Genomic DNA, 17,969 nt, shown 5'->3' with positions numbered 1-17,969 from the left:
TGAAGAACTCCTTCAGCTTTTTTTTTTGTCTGGGAAGCTGTTTATATGCTCTTCCACTCTAAATGATAGCTTTGCTGGGTAGAGCAATCTTGGTTGTAGGTCCTTGCTTTTCATCATTTTGAATATTTCTTGCCAATCCCTGCTGGCTTCCAAAATTTCTGTTGAGAAATCAGCTGACAGTCTTATGGGAGCTCCCTTATAGATAACTAACTGCTTTTATCTTGCTGCTTTTAGGATTCTAAGAACACCTTATACTATTCTCATCTTTTTCTTTTTTTTATTCTTTTTTCTTTTTGCTGTTCTGGATGGGTGTTTTGTACTTTCTTATATTCCAAATCACTGATTTCAAACTTTATCCACTCTATTGTTGATTCCTTATAGATTATTCTTCATTTAAGTTAGTGTATCCTTCATTTCTGACTGGTAATTTTTTTTATGCTGTTTAAATTCTCACTAAATTTATTGAACATCCTTATAACCAGTGTTTTGAACTCCCCATCTAGTAGATTGCTTTTATTATTTTGTTTAGTTCTTTTTCTGGAGTTTCATTCTGTTCCTTCATTTAGGACATTTTTTTAATCTCCTCATTTTGGCAGCCTCCCTGTGTTTGTTTCTATGTTTCAGGTGGAGCTGCTACACCTCCCAGGCTTGGTAGAGTGGTCTAATGTAGTAGGTGTTCTGTAGGGTCCAGTGACATAGCCTCTCCTATCACCAAAGTTGGGCACCGCCCTGTGTGGGCTGTGTAGATTTTTCTGTTGTATTTGAGCATTCCTTGCTTGTCGGCATGTCCATGTGAGGGATTTACCCCCAGGCCAGTCACATGCAAGGACTGGCTTTGACAACTGATCTCCAACCACCATGAAGGATCAGCTGTGCATGTGCCCACTTCACAGAGCAGGACCTGCTTTAGTGGGGCTCTGGTGCCTGCTGAGTCCTCCCTTTAAGTGTGTTGCTTGTGGAGGTGTTGGTTGGTGCTTTGACAAGGTCTGATGCTGCACTGGGTACACTCGCTGGCTCTGAGGCCTCCTGGGAGGTGTAGATCAAGATTGGCCACTACCTGTGTTCTGCCTGGAGCCACCCAACATGAGCTACAAAACAATCTGTAGATGACTGCTACTTGTGTTGGACTTGGAGTTGCCCAGGTGAGGTCAACCTGCAAACCAAGGCCCACTGCTTCTAGTGCTGGGTCTGCTGCCATTTAGTGAGAAGTACAGGGCAAGCTGAGTCCAGATGCTGCTTGTTAGAGAGATTTTAGGAAAATCTGAAGCATGAGACAAGATAGCCATTATTAGAGAAAAGCCAGTGGAGACCCTTTAGTGGGCCTGGAAGGTGGATGGGGAATCACCAGGGTGGGCAAACAGTGTGTGCCAGGTTGATGGAGTCTCAGATATTGAACCTTCCAGCTGGCTCTGTTGGGGAAGGGCTCAGAAAAGGAACAATGGCCTCTGCCAGAACTTCTGTTTGAGAGAAAGCTATGCCCCCCCCCTCAAGCTCTTGACCTGATAGAGTACAATTTAGTTCCTCCCCATATGTGTGTGGTGCCTTTCAAGCTGCTGGCCCAGCCCTGGAGCTCAGAGGGAGTGAGTATGAGTAATTCTGTGTTTGGGCTCCTTTAAGAAGAATTTCCTGGGACTCTAGGAACCCTCTGTCTCCCTCAGCCTCAATCCCCACTGGTTTTTATAGCCAGAAGTTATGGGGCCTTCTCATTTTGACAAAGTAACCCTAGGCTGGGGGCCTGATGTGGGGCTGGTACTTCTCATTCCTCAATGGGAACTTCTGCAGGGAGATATCCCTCCCAATTTTTATCCCGCACATGTAAGTGTGAGACCAGCCCATTCTGGGTTTATGCCCCTCCTGCCAGTCTTGATGTGGCTTCTTTTTAAAAATGTTTACTTATTGATTTTAGAGAGGAAGGGAGAGAGAGAAAGAGAGAGAGCGAGAAAGAGAGCATCTATTTGTTCCACTTATTTATTGCATTCATTGGTTGATCCTTGTAAGTGCTCTAATGGGAACTGGAACCTGCAACTTGGCATAATGGTATGACACTTTAGCCAAGTGAACAACCAAACCATTACTTCTTCAGACAGGTTCTTGAGCCCTTGTTCACTCCCTTCTCTGGTGCCCCAATGATGTGAATGTTGTTACGCTTGATATTGTCCCAAAAGTCCCTTAGATTTCCTCATTTAAAAAAATTTACATTTCTTTTTTGATGATATGCTTGGGTGTTTACAGTTATCTTGTCCTCTAATTCACTAATTCAATCATCTGCTTCATCTGACCTGCTATTGATTCCTCAGTGTATTCTTCAATTCAGATATTTTATTTTCATTTCTGATTGGTTCCTTTTTATGGGTTTTATGTACTTTTTATTGCTTACTATCTCTTTGTTTAAGTTCTCACTGATATCACCCAGTCTTCCCCTAAGGTCCTTGAGAATCCTTATAACCATTGTTTTAAACGCTGCATCTGGTATAATGGTTGCTTCCATTTTACTTAATTCTTTTCAGGGACCTCTTCTTCCCTATAAAATCATTTTCTTAATTTCACTATCACAAAATTCTCTAGGCTCAATTTACATTTTCCATGCCCCAACCCAACTATCAACTATTTTTTTTTTCAAGACACTTTGGTCCTTTTTTTTTTTTTTGTCAGAATGTTTTAAGTAGCCAAGATCTGGACACTAGATATGCTACTGTTACCCTGGTTTTTGTCACTGACACAGTAAAGAATTATAGGTCGGTGAGCCTATTAGCATGCAGGCAAAGTTTATTAGTGAATGGGAGGGCAAAAGCAAGGGTGGCAAAAATAAGGGTGGCTAAAGGCCTGGGTGGCCAGCACCCAGGTAGCCAGAGGCTGGGTGGCCAAAAGGGATGGCCAGAGGCCCCCTGGCCAGAGGCTGAGTGGCCAGGGCCCTCCCACCCCACCCCCACCCCCATCCCTCATGTGGAAAGAGAGCCATGAGCCAAGAGGGACAGTCTTTGTTCTGAGGGTTTATATAGTTTGGGGGGTAAGGGTGAAGAAGTTACATGTTAATTGGCTGGTAAAGTTGGTGCCAGCTTTCTGGGTGAGGTGTGACTACCTAAATGTAGGTATGGGTGGGGGTCTGTTAGCCCAAATCTTTATCTTGCTGTAGACTCTGTCATTTTGCACAAGTGATGTGAGGTGGGCAGTTAACCAAAGTTGTTTTATGGGTTTTTTTCTTTGGGCACTGTAGGCCCCCTCCCCTTCTCACTTCCAGGCCTTGGGATGATTACACAGTCTCAAGGTTTTCCTTTTCTCAGCCAGTGGAGATGATACACACAGACTTTCAAGGGCACCCCTCTCCTGCACTATCATAGTTTACTTGTTGTTTGGGATACCTGGCAGCCTTATCAGACCAGACTCCGGATTTACTTGGTCAATGTGTGAACCTTTGCTTTCAGCTTTCTTTATTAAGTTGTTTGTTAGATTGTAATGGTGAGGGCTCTGCCTTTATTTCCGTTCTGGCCACTCATTCCCAGCTGCTACCTAAGGGTTGAAAGGTGTTGCCTGGCAACCAGGACACTACAGTTGCTGGCCAGCAACAGCAGAGCAGTCTCAGGATTCTTTCTATGTTATCTCCTGCAATACTACCAGAGTAACTTTGAGCCTTTAATAGATTTGTGACCTAGTAAGTGTATCTCTAAAAATAGGAACAATGCCTTAAATTTCAAACACTACAGAGGACCCAATTGTGGTTGCTAATTTGTGTTCAGTTTCTTATGGGAAAGAAATGAAATTGGCAGGGTTTAGTGTTTTTAAAAGTTTCCAGTTTTTCTCAAATGATGACCCATAACTTCTTATAGAAAAAAACAGAATGAGCATACCAGTTTTTATTTATTAGGCTTTATATGTGGAAGCAGTGTTTTTAGCTTATTAACTTAATTAAGCTGTATCTTGACTAATGTCTGGATATATGTGAACGGGAGCTATGCCTAGGTCCTGTCTTTGAGATATGCTGTTAACCTAAAAATAAAAAGCAACAACGGGTACTTATCTGAGATCCAAGAGAATAGCTATTCTTCAAGTACCAATTCAGGAAGAAACACAAATAATATTCTGTTCAGGAGGTGAAGGCGAAGGGTTTTTATGAGAAAGGGAAGGGGGATAATTACAAGAATAGAAGGGAGGAATTTCTTTGGGTGTTAATAAGCTAAGGAATGAATTTTTATAGGTGTAGATGAGCTAAAATAATGATACTGATTCTAAATACTTTTTTAAATTTTCAGTTCAGTTGTCACATTGCCATTTTCCTGTTGATTTTATAAACAGTTGTTTGGGATGCAGTGCAGCTTTAGGTACGACTGTATCCAAAGGGTAGTTTAACAGACAAAGAGTTTGAGGGGTAGGAAATGAAAGGCACTGCCTCTGGGGTGGCAGCTATGACTCCATTTTGAATGGTTCGGCTTATATTACTTTTTATGTTTTCACCTTGTCATCAAGATCTTTCCTTGAAAGCATCATGATCAGTTCTCAGAAAGCAACACTGATCAGTTAATAGAAAGATTGTTCATCTCTCCTTACTGGAAGAGCTCATTCTCTGTATGTCATTTCCCTATAGGAAGGAACATGGTTTTCTTAGGAGCCTTAGGCCACACTGCAGCCACATGGGCGATAGAACAGAGGAAGGCTTTGTTGTCATGTTGCCTTAAGAGCAAATATCTTCTCTTATTTCTTGAGGTTTCTCACATGAAGTCTCATAGGCCTTGGTGATCATCTCAAAATGCTGAGCAACCATTATATGAGTGCTGTTTTTATAACATCAATCTATACCAAACAGTTTTATAACAGCAAAAATTTCTATAATAACTAACAAAATGTTACGTCCGATTTTGAGAATAGTTCTGAACCAGGAGACAATACCTGAGGACAGCCAGCTGAAGATATCAAAGAACCATGTGGTATCAGTGGGCACTGTACTTAACATTTGGTTTGTGCCTAGATTTTATCATGGCTCGCGTCTGTTTCACAGGCAGTGATGAAATGTTTCATTCTGAGTGCAACAGGAAGTATTAATAGCAGAGCCAACCCCACCATGTTCAGCTAGGTATGGTCAAGAGCAATTCTGTTATGTAAAACAACTTGAACAAGAGAATTTAAAGATTTTTCCTGGTTGACTATTACTTTTGTGGTACCTCTTGAAAATCCCCCTAACGTATTTTGATAAGTTTGTAATTATGTATTTATTCATTGCAACACAAAGTGTTTTGATAAGTTTGTAATTATGTATCTAGTCATTGCAACACTAACTCAAGGAAAAAGTATTCTTCCAAATATGGAATCTTTGCAGGGGTGACATTGACTGTGTGCAAGCAGTTGAGTGTTTTTACCTGTGAAGTGGTTTTAAAGATGATGCCCAATGCTAATGTACCTTTCCAGGCAGAAATTAAGGGGACAAAGGAAACAATAATTGTTTTTTTAGTATCTCTTCCTCAAAATCAAAAACAAATAACAGGAAAGAAGAAAGAAAAAGAAAGAAAGAAAGAAAGAAAGAAAGAAAGAAAGAAAGAAAGAAAGAAAGAAAGAAAGAAAGAAAGAAAGAAAGAAAGAAGAAAGAAGAAAGAAAGAAAGAAAGAAAGAAAGAAAGAAAGAAAGAAAGAAAGAAAGAAAGAAAAGAAAGAAAGAAAGAAAACTCAAACAAATAAAATCTCTCCCTCCTCAGGAGTCAGTTTTGCCACCCACTGTGGCCCAGGCATGGCACACAGTGGGATTTGTTCCACCTTGCTACGGTGTGCTGTCAATGAGCACGGTGCAGTTTTTTGTTGGGGTCCTGATGTGGACCAGTTTGTTTTTGGATGCCGTGTAGACAACATCAGTGTTCTTTGTTGTTTTGAACATGCAACACTCTGTTCCCTGGGTGAAGTTGCCCATGTCCAGCCTCAGGCACGGTACTTCTCGTTCCCTTTCTGCACACTGGCTGGTAAGGCTGCTGGGAATTCTGCAAGTTAGGTATCAGGCCACTTTCCCTGAGAAGATGCTCATGTCCATTTTCCTGTTAACTTTGCAGTTATGTGGATTACAATTGTCAACATTAGGAAAGTCCAAACATGTAGAGAATTTTTATGAGTTTATTTGAGCCAAACTTACGACATGTCGGGGAGCGAGATCTCAAATGCCCTGGAGAATAAGAGTTTTACAGCTTGTTTAATAGATTTGAAATTAAGGAGGGAAAGATGGGAGAATGCAAGCAGGTGTTGCATTACAAGATAGTTAACAAGATCATGTGCTCCCTTGAGGGTTAATCCCCCTTTGAGGGGTGTTACTTCTGGTATTTCAAAGGTGTGTTAACCTAGAGGCACAAGAACAATAGACAGGGCTTGTTTAAAACCTTTCACTAAACAAGTTATAGGCCTGGAGCATGGCTGCCCACCCTGACCTGCCCAGGTAGGAATGAATGAGTAGATCACCTTGTGAAGTTAGTTTCCATAGAACCTCCTCACTCCCCTCTTTTTTTGGCCATACAACGCTGCTTTAGGCTCAGTGCCAAAGGTCATTTTGCTCCATTTCGACAGTCCACAGGTGTGATGGGTTAAGGCAGTTCCTCTGGGACGGCAGGTCTGGCTCCGTTTTGGGGTGGCTTCATTTACATTATTTTAAACAAGTATATGTGACTTTTGTGGAGTTATAAGATTGGTTATTCATAAAGTAATCCAGAAATGAAAAACATTATTTTTAATAATACACAGTTCAGACCTGCATCGATCAATATTTTAACCATTAGCTGCATGTGGCTGTTTAAATTTAAGTGAATTGAAAATAAGTAATATTAAAAAAAATCACTACTACATTTCAAATACCAAGTAGTTGCCATGTTTTGCTGACTGTAAACAAAAAATCAGTGAGGAGTCAAAAGGATTTATTCAGGAAAAAAAAGGGATTGCAATCTGGTTTGTGCAGCCAGGGTGAGCCACAGACAAGAATAGAGTAAAAGGGAGAAAGTTCTATTTCAGAGAAGAGGTTAAGCGGGAAGGGCTGTTATAATCAAATAGCTTTGTTTTAATGGTGGAGTTCTTCCTGTGGGGCTCTTTATTAGTGACATAGGGTGTGAGAGCTTTTTCCACAGGCCCTCCCAATTTCTATCTTGGTTAAGGCCTCTGTCATAATTTTGACAGTGTCTAGGGGACAGTGATATTTTACTTCCCCCTGAATGCAGGCAAAGAATGTAGAAAAAAACATAGGTATTCAGTCTGTCTGCCAATTATATTGAACTGATTTATACAAGAATCACTTCCTTGGGCCTTTACTTAGAGACTTTTTCATGTAAGGAACCAGAGTACCATCTGTGGGAATAAAGGGAGTTAATTTTTAACTTTGTCAAGTTATCTCTTGCTTGTTATTCCTAGCCTTCACAAATTTAAACATAGCCACGTGGCTCACTCAGTCTTGAAGTGCTTCTCTAGCTACAGTTTAGGGGAGAGAAAACTCTGCCTCTACCCTCTTAGGTTCTGATCAGAGGCCTACAAATGAAGCTGACAAAAGGCAGATTAGCAAATAAAAGACAGATTAGATTTAATCTCATGGGAAGAGAGGCATTAGATTTTGGGGCTTCAAACCAAGAGAAGGGGATAGGAGGAGGGCACTTATGGGAAAACAGATGGTTTTTAGGAAAGATAAATGGGCCTTTCGGAAAATAGATGGGAAATGTCACAGTGTTTTTTTAAAAATGATATTTTATTGTTTGTGACTATTATAGTTGTTCCAGTTTCCCGCCCCGCTTTGCCCTCTTATACCCAGCCCCACTCCCTCAGGCAATCCCCATACTGTTATCCATGTCCGTGATCATTGCATATATGTTCTTTGACAACTCCATTCCCTAGCTGTACTTTACATCCTCATGACTATTCTACAACTAGCAATTTGTACTTCTCGACCCCTTTACCTTTTTTGCCCATCCCCCACATCCACCAAAATGTTGTTCTCTGTATCTATGATTATGTTTCTGTTATGCTTATTTATTTTGTTTTTTAGAATCAATTGTTGATAGGTATGTATTTATTGCTTTTTTAATGTTCATATTTTTTATTTTCTTCTTTTTCTTAAAGAAGATCCTTTAACATTTTATATGATACTGGTTTGGTGGTGTTGAACCCCTTTAGCTTTTTCTTATCTGGGAAGCTCTTCATCTGTCCTTGAATTTTAAATGATAGCTTTTCTGCTTAGGGTAATCTTGTCTGTGGTCCTTGCTTTTCACCACTTTGAATATTTCTTGCCAAGCCCTTCTAGCCTGCAAAGTTTCTTTTGAGAAATCTGACAGTCTTATGTGAATTCCCTTGTAGGTAACTAATTTCTTTTTTCTTGCTGATTTTAAGATTCTCTCCTTGTATTTGATCTTTGATACTTTAATTATGATGTGACTTAGTGTGAGCCCCTTTGGGTTCATCTTGTTTGGGATTCTCTGAACTTCCTGGACTTATATGTCTATTTTCTTCACTAAGTTAGGGAAGTTTTCTGTCATTTTTTCAAATAGGTTTCCAATTTCTTGTTCTCTGTCTTCCTTCTGGCATCCCCACAATGCAAATGTTGCTACACTTGAGGTTGTCCCAGAGGCACCCTACACTATATTTTTTTGATAGTTTTTTTCTTCTTGCTGTTTTGATTGGTTGTTCTTATATTCCAAATTCCTGATTTGATTCTGGCTTCATTCACTGCATTGTTGATTCCCTGTAAATTGTTCTTTATTTCAGTTAGTGTATCCTTCATTTCTGACTGTTTTATTTTTTTAATGCTTTTGAGTTCCTCACTAATTTTCTTGAGCATCCTTAGAACAAGTGTTTTGAACTCTGCATCTAGTAGATTGTTTGTCTTTATTTTGTTTAGATCTCTTTCTGGAGTTTCATTTTATGCTTTCATTTGGGCCATGTTTCTTTGTCTCCTCATTTTGGCAGCCTCCCTGTGTTTGTTTCTATATATTAAGCAGAGCTGCTACATCTCTAGGCTTGCTAGTATGGCCTAATGTAGTAGGTGTCCTGCAGAGACCAGTGGCACTGCCTCCCCTATTGCTCAAGCTGGGTGCTCAAGGTATGGCCATTTTGTGGATTATGTACACCCTCCTGTTGTATTTGAACATTGCTTGCTCTTGGCATGTCCAAGGTCAGCCACTGACTGTGTTCTGTCTGAGTTCACGAAGTATATGCTTCAAAATGATCTGCAGATGGCTGTTCCTTTTGCTGGCCTTGGAGGTGCCCAGGTAAGTCCAAGCTGTGAACCAAGACTGGCTGCTACTAGTGTCAGGTCTGGGGCTACTTAGAAAAAAGTATGGGACTTGTTGAAGCCAGATTCTGCTTGTTTGAGAGAATTTAGCATGGGTCATCTATATGGAAAAGCCATTGGAAACACTTGAGTGGGCCTGAAAATTGGGTGGGGTATGGCTTCAGTGAATTGCCAAGGTGTGGTAAACAGTGTGAGCCACATTGATTGAATCTAAGATATGGCACCTGCCTGCTGGCTCTGTGGTGATAGGGCTTAGGAGGGGAACAATGGCCTTGGCCAGCATTTCTTTTTGGGATAAAACTGTCCTCCAAATTTTGCCCTGAATCCAGACAATTTAGTTTGTTGCGCGTGGGTCACCGGCCAGCAGTGACCACGGAACGCTGTGGATGGCTCGACGATAAACACGCGAGAAAAAACAACACATGCACAGAGACAGACTAGTTTCTGTGGGGAAGTAGGGACAGAATGGCCACCCCCCCCAGTGGGGAGCGCGCTGATTTACCGTCCATACCTGCTTTTATTAGGCTCATTCTGCATAATAATTCAGGCAAAGTACAGTACATATTAGGGGGAAGTAAGGAACTATAGAAAACAAAGAACTCTGCCGGTCTATTGAGTTGGGGGTCAAAGAGCTGTAAGACTGAGGAACAAAATAACTTCCTCCTAAGACCCTTCTCATTCAACTGAGAGCATTCTAAACAAAGAAGGTTTCACAGTAATTTACATGTTCTTTCTTAGGCCTGATCACCCTGGGGAATCCGCACTTCTCAGTACCGAGCTGCACCACCCTGTCATTGTTTCAGGCTTAGGTGGAGCAAGGGAACTAAGGCAACCAAGAGATAAGGAGATTTTCTCCCAGACGCTGAGAACTCAGACTTTGTCAAAGCCGAGGAGTGAGGGTCCATCACCCCCTTTTGCTGCAGCCCCCCAAGTCCTTCTTTGGGGGGCCTCCCAAAGTGATCGTGCCTGGCTTAGGTCATTCCCCCGTGGGGAATCTTACCCATCTTTGGCTAACCGACCAAGCTTTTTGGGGTTCAGTTATGAATAAAGCAGCAGAAGCAGCATTCCTGCCAGGAAGACAAGCTTTTGTCTCCTTGCTGGCTTACAGTTCCAAGGGCGTTCCCTTAGCCTTAGCTTGGCGGGGGTTTCAGCTTCTGATACCAGTCAGGGCGGTTCCCAACATTAGTTATCCCCCCCATATGTCTCTGGTGTCTTTTATCTATTGCCCCCATGATGGAGCCCAAAGGGAGTCAGTCCAAATTAAGACTGTGCATGGGCCCTTTAAGAGAAATTGCCTGTGACTCTAGCAGTTTCTGTATTCTACAGCCTCAATCCCCATGGTTTTTACAGCCAGAAGTTATGGGGACTTCTCTTCATGGCACTGGAACCCTAGGCTGGGGGCCTGGCATGGGTCTGGGAAGCCTCACCCCTCAGATATCCATCCTGATTTTCATCTGTCACATGTGGGTGTTAGACCAGCCTGTTCCACCTCTCAGTGCATCCTTCTAGACTCAATGTAGTTTCTCCTTTAATTCTTTAGGTGATTTCTTTAATTCCATAGTTGTAAGACTTCTATTCAGCTGGAATTCTGACAGGTATAAATGATGGTTGTTATATAGTTTAGTTGTAATTTCATGTGGTTGTGCAAGGAGGTGAGCTGTGTTTATCTACACTACCACTTTGACCGGAATTCCGATATAATAGTATTGTGACAGTTTTTTTCTTCTTTATTTTAGGCGTGTGCCTGCTTATCTTCATCTCAGGTGGTTAGAGTCAGTTTTCCTGGTTGCTTCTGGGGAGATTTATGATGCTTAAGTTCTCTAGGAGGCAATTAAGTGATTTCAGGATCAGATGCCTTCAGCTGAATATAATGGTTAGGCTGCAGTGGAGTATTTCAACAATCACTTCCCTTCTGACCCTGCCCAGTTACAAGTCCTTAACACCTTCTTCGTGGCTCTCTAGGACCTCTCCTGTGCACACTAGACCATCCAACCATCTGTTTCATCTCTGCTTCAATGTCTAAAAAGTATTGTAATCTGCTATGTATAAAGTGTACTTTTTTGCCCAAATTTTTGGGGTAAAAGTAAGGGTGTGTATTATACATGGGTAGTACCTGAAATACCTTGTATCTGTTCTTGTGTTTTATAATTATTTGTTCATAAAATTTCTTGTACCATAATATGTTCAAAAATAAATGCTAAAATTCCTTTAAAATACAAAAAAGGTATCTAAATATAAATAAATAAATAATTAAATTAAAAAATTAAAACAAAAACTTTTTTTTCCCTGAAAGTTTGGGTCAAAAACATGGGTGTGTATTATACATGGCAAAATGCAGTATATGTCCCAAGCTGAACATCCTGCTGTGTCCTGAAATCAAAGGGAAGAAAGCATTCCTAGGAAGGAATATTCAACTTCATCAGTCTTGCTGATAGTTTGCCTAAGGTGAGGACTTACAATTGATCATTAATACAGAAGAAGCCACTTAATTGTCCACATATTAAAATGGTGGATATCATAGTCTGTGAATTGTATTTTAACTTAAAAAATTGGTCACTGAGGAGAAAATAAGCGGGAAAACTTCAGATATTCCATATAGCAATATTTTCACTGATATGTTCCCTAGAGCAAGGGATATAAAGGAAAGAATAAACAAATGGAACTACATCAAATTAAAAAGCTTCTGCATGGCTAAAGAAAACATCAGCAAAATGAAAAGGGAACCAACCATATGGGAAAATATACTTGCCAATGATACCTTGGAAAAGGGTTTGATCTCCAAAATACATAAAGAACTGATACAACTCTACACCAGGAAGACAAACAATCCAACTAAAAAATGGCCAAAGTACCTGAACAGACAATTCTCCAAGGAGGACATATAGAGGGCCTAGAGACATATGAAAGGATGTTCAACATCACTAGCCATCAGAGAGATGCAAATTAAAACCATAATGAGATACCACTTCACACTGGTCAGAACAGCCATCACAAACAAATCAACACACAATAAGTGCTGGCAAGGTTGTGGAAAAAAGGGAACCCTAGTATACTTTTGGTGGGAATGCAGACTGGTGTAGCCACTGTGAAAAACAGTATGGAATTTCCTCAAAAAACTAAAAATGGAACTGCCTTTTGACCAGGTAATTCCACTCCTGGGATTATACCCCAAGAATTCTGAAACACCAATTCAAAAGAATCTATGCACCCCAATGGTCATAGCAGCACAATTTACAATAGCCAAGTGTTGGAAACAACCTAAGTACCCATCAGTAATGAGTGGTTCAAAAAACTGTGGTACATTTACACAATGGAATACTATGCAGCAGAAAGAAAGAAGGAGCTACTACCCTTTGTGATAGCATAGATAGAACTGGAGAGTATTCTGCTAAGTGACATAAGCCAGGTGGCGAAAGACAAATACCATATGATCTCACCTTTAAGTGGAACCTAATCAACAAAACAAACATGTGAGCAAAACAGAACCAGAGACATGGACTGACAGTGACTAGAGGGGAGAGGGAGGGGAATAATAGGGGAAAGAAGGGGAAGGGGCAAGTCAAGGAACATGTATAAAGGATCCATGGCAAAGACAATGGGTGGGGAAGGCTTGAATGTGGGAGGTGAGGAGTGGATAGGGCAGGGGAGAGTAATGGGGGAGAAAAGGGGACAACTATAATTGAACAATAATTTGAAAAACTAAAAAAATTGGTCATCAGATATGTCATTTTGACCATCACCCTATTTAGTCTAGAGTAGTTTTGATATGAGGATGACCTGAGTGGAGTGGGTTTAAGAATAAATGGGAGGGAGAGGACATGGAGGCCAACAGACAGGAAAGAACGACTCAAGGGGGTGGTCAAAATTTGAGATTTATATACCATATTAATAAGAGAAGGGATGTGAAAATAGGTTGAAATGTTACAGAAATTTTATAATCAGAGAAGGAAAAATTGATACATGGGTCAAAAAGTGAGGGTGGTGGACATTACTGGAGAGATGTCCTTCCCTGAGTAAGAAAGAGAGAATGAGAAGCAGTACATGAGCAGGGGGTCAACCTAAGGTAGAAACAGAGGGAGTCCTAGTGTAGTTGGCCTCTCATAAATAGAGGGAATGGGAGAAAAAAATTAATAAATGAAAGATGGGAAAGAAAAGTTTGGAAGAAGACAGGGTCTTTATTTACAATTCCAAGGTGGGAGCATGCATGGCTGAGGTAGCAGGGAGGGCAAGATCACTAGAAGAGAAAAGGTTATGGGGTTGTGGAGACCAAGGACAAATATCAGTATGGATTTTTGAAATTCCCTTCAGTCACCAAAATCTAAACTTCAAAATTGTATATGACAGTGTAAATCCATTGATGCCTGGTAGAAAACATTTCACACTAGGAAGCTCAATTGAATTTGGATCTGTACAATTCATTTAAAAATTGAAATGCATAAATCATTGCATAATGAAGATCCCAAGAGGGCGGTGTGATTTTTTAACCAAAAGTATTCCTTCCTGGGCATCTCACAGACATCTAAAACCTACTGCATTGGAGCTGAGCCCTTGACCTTTCAGTATGTCACTTGTCATCACCTAGTCCCATCCCCTTGTCCAAGCATGTCTCACCTGGTTTTCTGCAACAGCCTTCTGACTGGCTCTTGCTTCCAGAGTAGCCACACAGTAGCTAGAGTGGTCTTTTTACTAAAAACAAAATTAGTGTCATGCAACTTTACTCCTTAAAAGGCCTCAGTGGCTTCTCAATGACTGTACAAACCTCCTATGATGGGTCTCTTCCTCTGTCTGACCAACCTTGTCCTCAGTACCACCGTAACTCTGCCCCAGTGTTGTGGGGGCCTAAAGTGCCAGACACAGATTGCTCCTTGGCCTGAAACTTCAGTGGTCTGAGTACACTGTACATTGCTGAGCAGTTTTTGGATGTGACTAGAGTGTCAACCCTGGATCCTTCAGGGTGGATCTGTCAAATCAGAGGCAATGTGAAAGCCCATTTATCAATACAGGACATTTAAAGTGCAAGAGTTAATTTATGGAAATTAAAATTCATATTTTGAATTATTCCCTAACTATTAACTACTGTCCTATTTTATTCATTCATAAGTTTATAGCAATAACCTGACATGACTTGTGAACCCTAACTTCTTGTTAGGGTTATAACCTCTTGGCATTAGCCCAGTAAATTGTTGGACCTCTGGGTAAGCACACCATGTCCATTTGACTTAGAGACAGTGTGCAATTCCCCACTTCCAATTGTTACCCCTAGAAAAAACATGTAAGAGGAAGGCCCAGGCTCCTACCAGCATGTACAATAGTTCCACTGTGGGCAGGTATCTGCTGAGAACTTCAGAATCAAGCTGTGTACTCCTTTTTTTAAACCTATATGCAGTTTTCATTGTATTATGCACCCCATTTAAAATGGACTCTCAGATTAAGAGCACAGTAAAAGTAAAATATAGAGGAAAATGGCATTTTAAATGCAGGTTACCATTCTTATAATAGATAGGCCAGCATCTCTAGAAGAAAACTGTTTGAACTTTTCAAAAAGTAAAAATAGTTCTCACTAGTTACAAAGCCATAAGAAGAGGGGGAAAGTGACATAGGTAGACCACCAAAAAGGGACAGCTGAGAAGGGGAAAAGAATCTCATTAATTCCAAGACCCTTGATCCTGTTTGAAAGTACTCTTCTAGCCGGTTGAGAGATGTAATCAGGCCAGCTGATAAAGTAAGCATGTTCAGTTTGTTGGGAAGTGTTTGGATTTCTCTTTCATGCAAGGATCTGCAGTCTTGGGCTTGGAAAGTGATAAAAACCCAGTTAGGACAAGCTGATGCTGTGGAAGCAAGGAAACAGCAGCAAGGCGGGAAGCTGATTTTGTTATAAAGACATTAGGTGGTGTGTGTGTGTGTGTGTGTGTGTGTGTGTGTGTATAATGCTAATCCAAGGACAGCAACATCTATGCCCAGAGAGCTTATGCCCATGGGAGGATTAATGTTTACTTGTAGGCAGTCACTTTTAGTGAGTCATCTAAACCCGGTACACTGTATTAACTAGAGATTGAGTACTTTGAGGTTAGTATGGTGCTGAGGTATTGTGTTTTCTGTATTTTGTAATTATTGGTATGTATTATTTGTTTAGCTTAGAATAATACTTTGTTCCATTTTGATTTTAGAAGTTTAAAAAGTTTGTTTTTTTTTGAATAATGTGCATCAGGATGCACATTATGGTGTGCATAGGGTGGTGTGTGTCAGTTATACCTGTGTAATGATTTGATTCATAACTCATGAATTACTAAGGCCCTGCTGTCCATCTGAGAAAGACTATTATGTTGAGATGGAGATGGGGTCAAGGCTGTTGGTGGTGGTGAACAAAGAATTGGACTGACCACACAGATATTGTAAGGCAAAGCAAGTGGGAAATTTATTAAGGAAAGTACACTTTCTAAGAAATGAGAGTGGGCAATCCCTGACTCTGTTTTACTGAAATGTTACAGGCTTTTCTTTCTTTCTTTTTTTAAAAAAATATGTTTTGTTGATTTTTCTATTACAGTTATCCCATTTTTTTCTCCACTTTATTCCCCTCTTCCCTGCACAGCCCCTCCCACAAGCATTCCCCTACTTTAGTTCATGTCCATGGGTCATACATATAAGTTCTTTGATTTCTCCATTTCCCATATCATACTATTCTTTACCTCCCCCTGTCTATTTTGTACCTACCTTTTATGCTTCTTATTCCCTATACCTTTTCCCCTGTTCTCCCTCCTTCCCACTAATAACCCTCCATGTGATCTCAATTTCTGTGATTCTGTTCCTGTTACAATTTTTTTTTTATGTTTGGTTGTTGATAGTCGTGAGTTTGTTCTCATTTTACTGTTCATACTTTTTATCTTCTTTTTCCTAGATAAGTCCCTTTAACATTTCATCAAATAAGGGCTTGGTGATGATGAACTCCTTTAACTTGACCTTATCTGGGAAGCACTTTATTTGCCCTTCCATTCTAAAAGATAGCTTTGCTGGATAGAGCAATCTTGGATTAGGTCCTTGTGTTTCATGACTTCAAATGCTTCTTTCCAGCCCCTTCTTTCCTGCAAGGTTTCTTTTGAGAAATCAGCTGACAGTCTTATGGGATCTCCTTTATAGGTAACTGTCTCCTTTTCTCTTGCTGCTTTAAAGATTCTCTCCGTATCTTTAATCTTGGGTAATGTAATTCTAATGTGCCTTGGTGTATGCTTCCCTTGAGTGCAACTTCTTTGGGACCCTCTGAGCTTCCTGGACTTCCTGAAAGTCTATTTCCTTTGCCAGATTGGGGAAATTCTCCTTCATTATGTTTTCAAATAAGTTTTCAATTTCTTGTTCTTCCTCTTTTTTTTTCTGACACCCCTATGATTTGGATGTTGGAATGCTTAAAGTTGTCCCAGAGGTTTGTAAGCCTCTCCTTATTTTTTTTTTTTCAATTCTTGTTTCTTTGTTCTATTCTGGTTGAATGTTTATTTCTTCTTTCTGCTCCAAACCATTGATTTAAGTTCTGGTTTCTTTCCCATTACTGTTGGTTCCCTGTACGTTTTGCTTTATTTCACTTTGCATAGCCTACACTTTTTCCTCTATTTTGGGATCATACTCAACCATTTCTGTGAGCATCCTGATTGCCAGTGTTTTGAACTGTGCATCTGATAGGTCAGCTATCTCTTCGTTGCTTAGTTGTATTTTTTCTGAAGCTTTGATGTGTTATTTCATTTGGGCCACTTTTTTTTTCTCCGTTGGCCTGTTTTGTAGTAAGAGGTGGAGCCTTGGGTATTCACCAGGAAAAGGGTGACCCACATCAGTGCATTGTGGCCCTGTATGTGGGGGATGGGTCCAAAAGGGAACAGTGCTGCTTGTTCAGCTCTCTGGTGGCTTTCAGTCACTTCTGCCACTACCCACCAGCAAATTGGGCCCTTCTGGTGCTGATTCCAAGGTGCGTGGTTTTGTATACATTCTAGGACCCTGTGAGGCTGGGTCCTAGACTCCTCTCCAACTAACTCTCCTGTGAGGCTGGGAGTTTCTCCTGCCACTGTAACCTCCACAGGTTTTTTCAGTCAGAGGTTTTGAGGCTTTATTTCCCCATGCAGGGACCCTGGGTTGCACAGCTTCTCTGGCTCCCAGTTGTTCCTCCCAGTTTATCCACATGCAAATGTGGGACTGCTTGCTCCACCAGCTGTTGCCTTGCCACGAATACTCTCTGCCTAGTAGCCTGGCTTTGCCCCTCCTACAGGTCTGGATGAATGTTTCTTTTTAACTCCATGGTTGTTGGACTTCCATACAGTTTGATTTTCTGACAGTTCTGGTCGTTTTTTATTTTAAAATTTTTGTTGTCCTTCTTTTGGTTGTTCAAGAAGGCACAGTATCTCCCTACTCCTCTATCTTGGCCGTAAGTTGGATAATTGCTTTTGAACAGCTACTCCATCATAACAAGAGAGATACCTCTTCACAGATTACTTTGATTTTTAAAAATTAAAACTATGTTAATTTTATGTTTTAAACCTATTCACAAGCTGTTAACTAAATTTCTTACCCTAGTAAAATCTTTTAAAGGACTTTTTGTAACTTCTTTAATGAAACATTTTAAACTTCATTTATTAATTTAATATTCAGGTTTCATTTTAAGCTCTATAACTGCATAAATATTGGTTTCATTTTTTAATAATTTTATGCTTAATTCTAAACATAGAATTTAAATAAATTCTCCCAGTAAATAAGTGATTATGTCA

General features: G+C 40.4%; 1 protein-coding gene across 4 annotated transcripts in view; it reads left to right on the top strand.

The window, feature by feature from the left end:
• LOC123806799 (broad substrate specificity ATP-binding cassette transporter ABCG2) overlaps positions 1 to 17,969 on the top strand; it is a 123,976-nt gene that overhangs the window by 71,479 nt on the left and 34,528 nt on the right. The gene's annotated exons all lie outside the window — the stretch shown is intronic.

The sequence above is a fragment of the Phyllostomus hastatus genome, unplaced genomic scaffold, assembly GCF_019186645.2.
Source record: "Phyllostomus hastatus isolate PE091 unplaced genomic scaffold, TTU_PhHast_1.1 phas_scaffold_39, whole genome shotgun sequence".
NCBI classification, from domain to species: Eukaryota; Metazoa; Chordata; class Mammalia; order Chiroptera; family Phyllostomidae; genus Phyllostomus; species Phyllostomus hastatus.
Note: the sequence above shows the minus strand (reverse complement) of the source record. Positions and strands in the feature narration are given on the sequence as shown.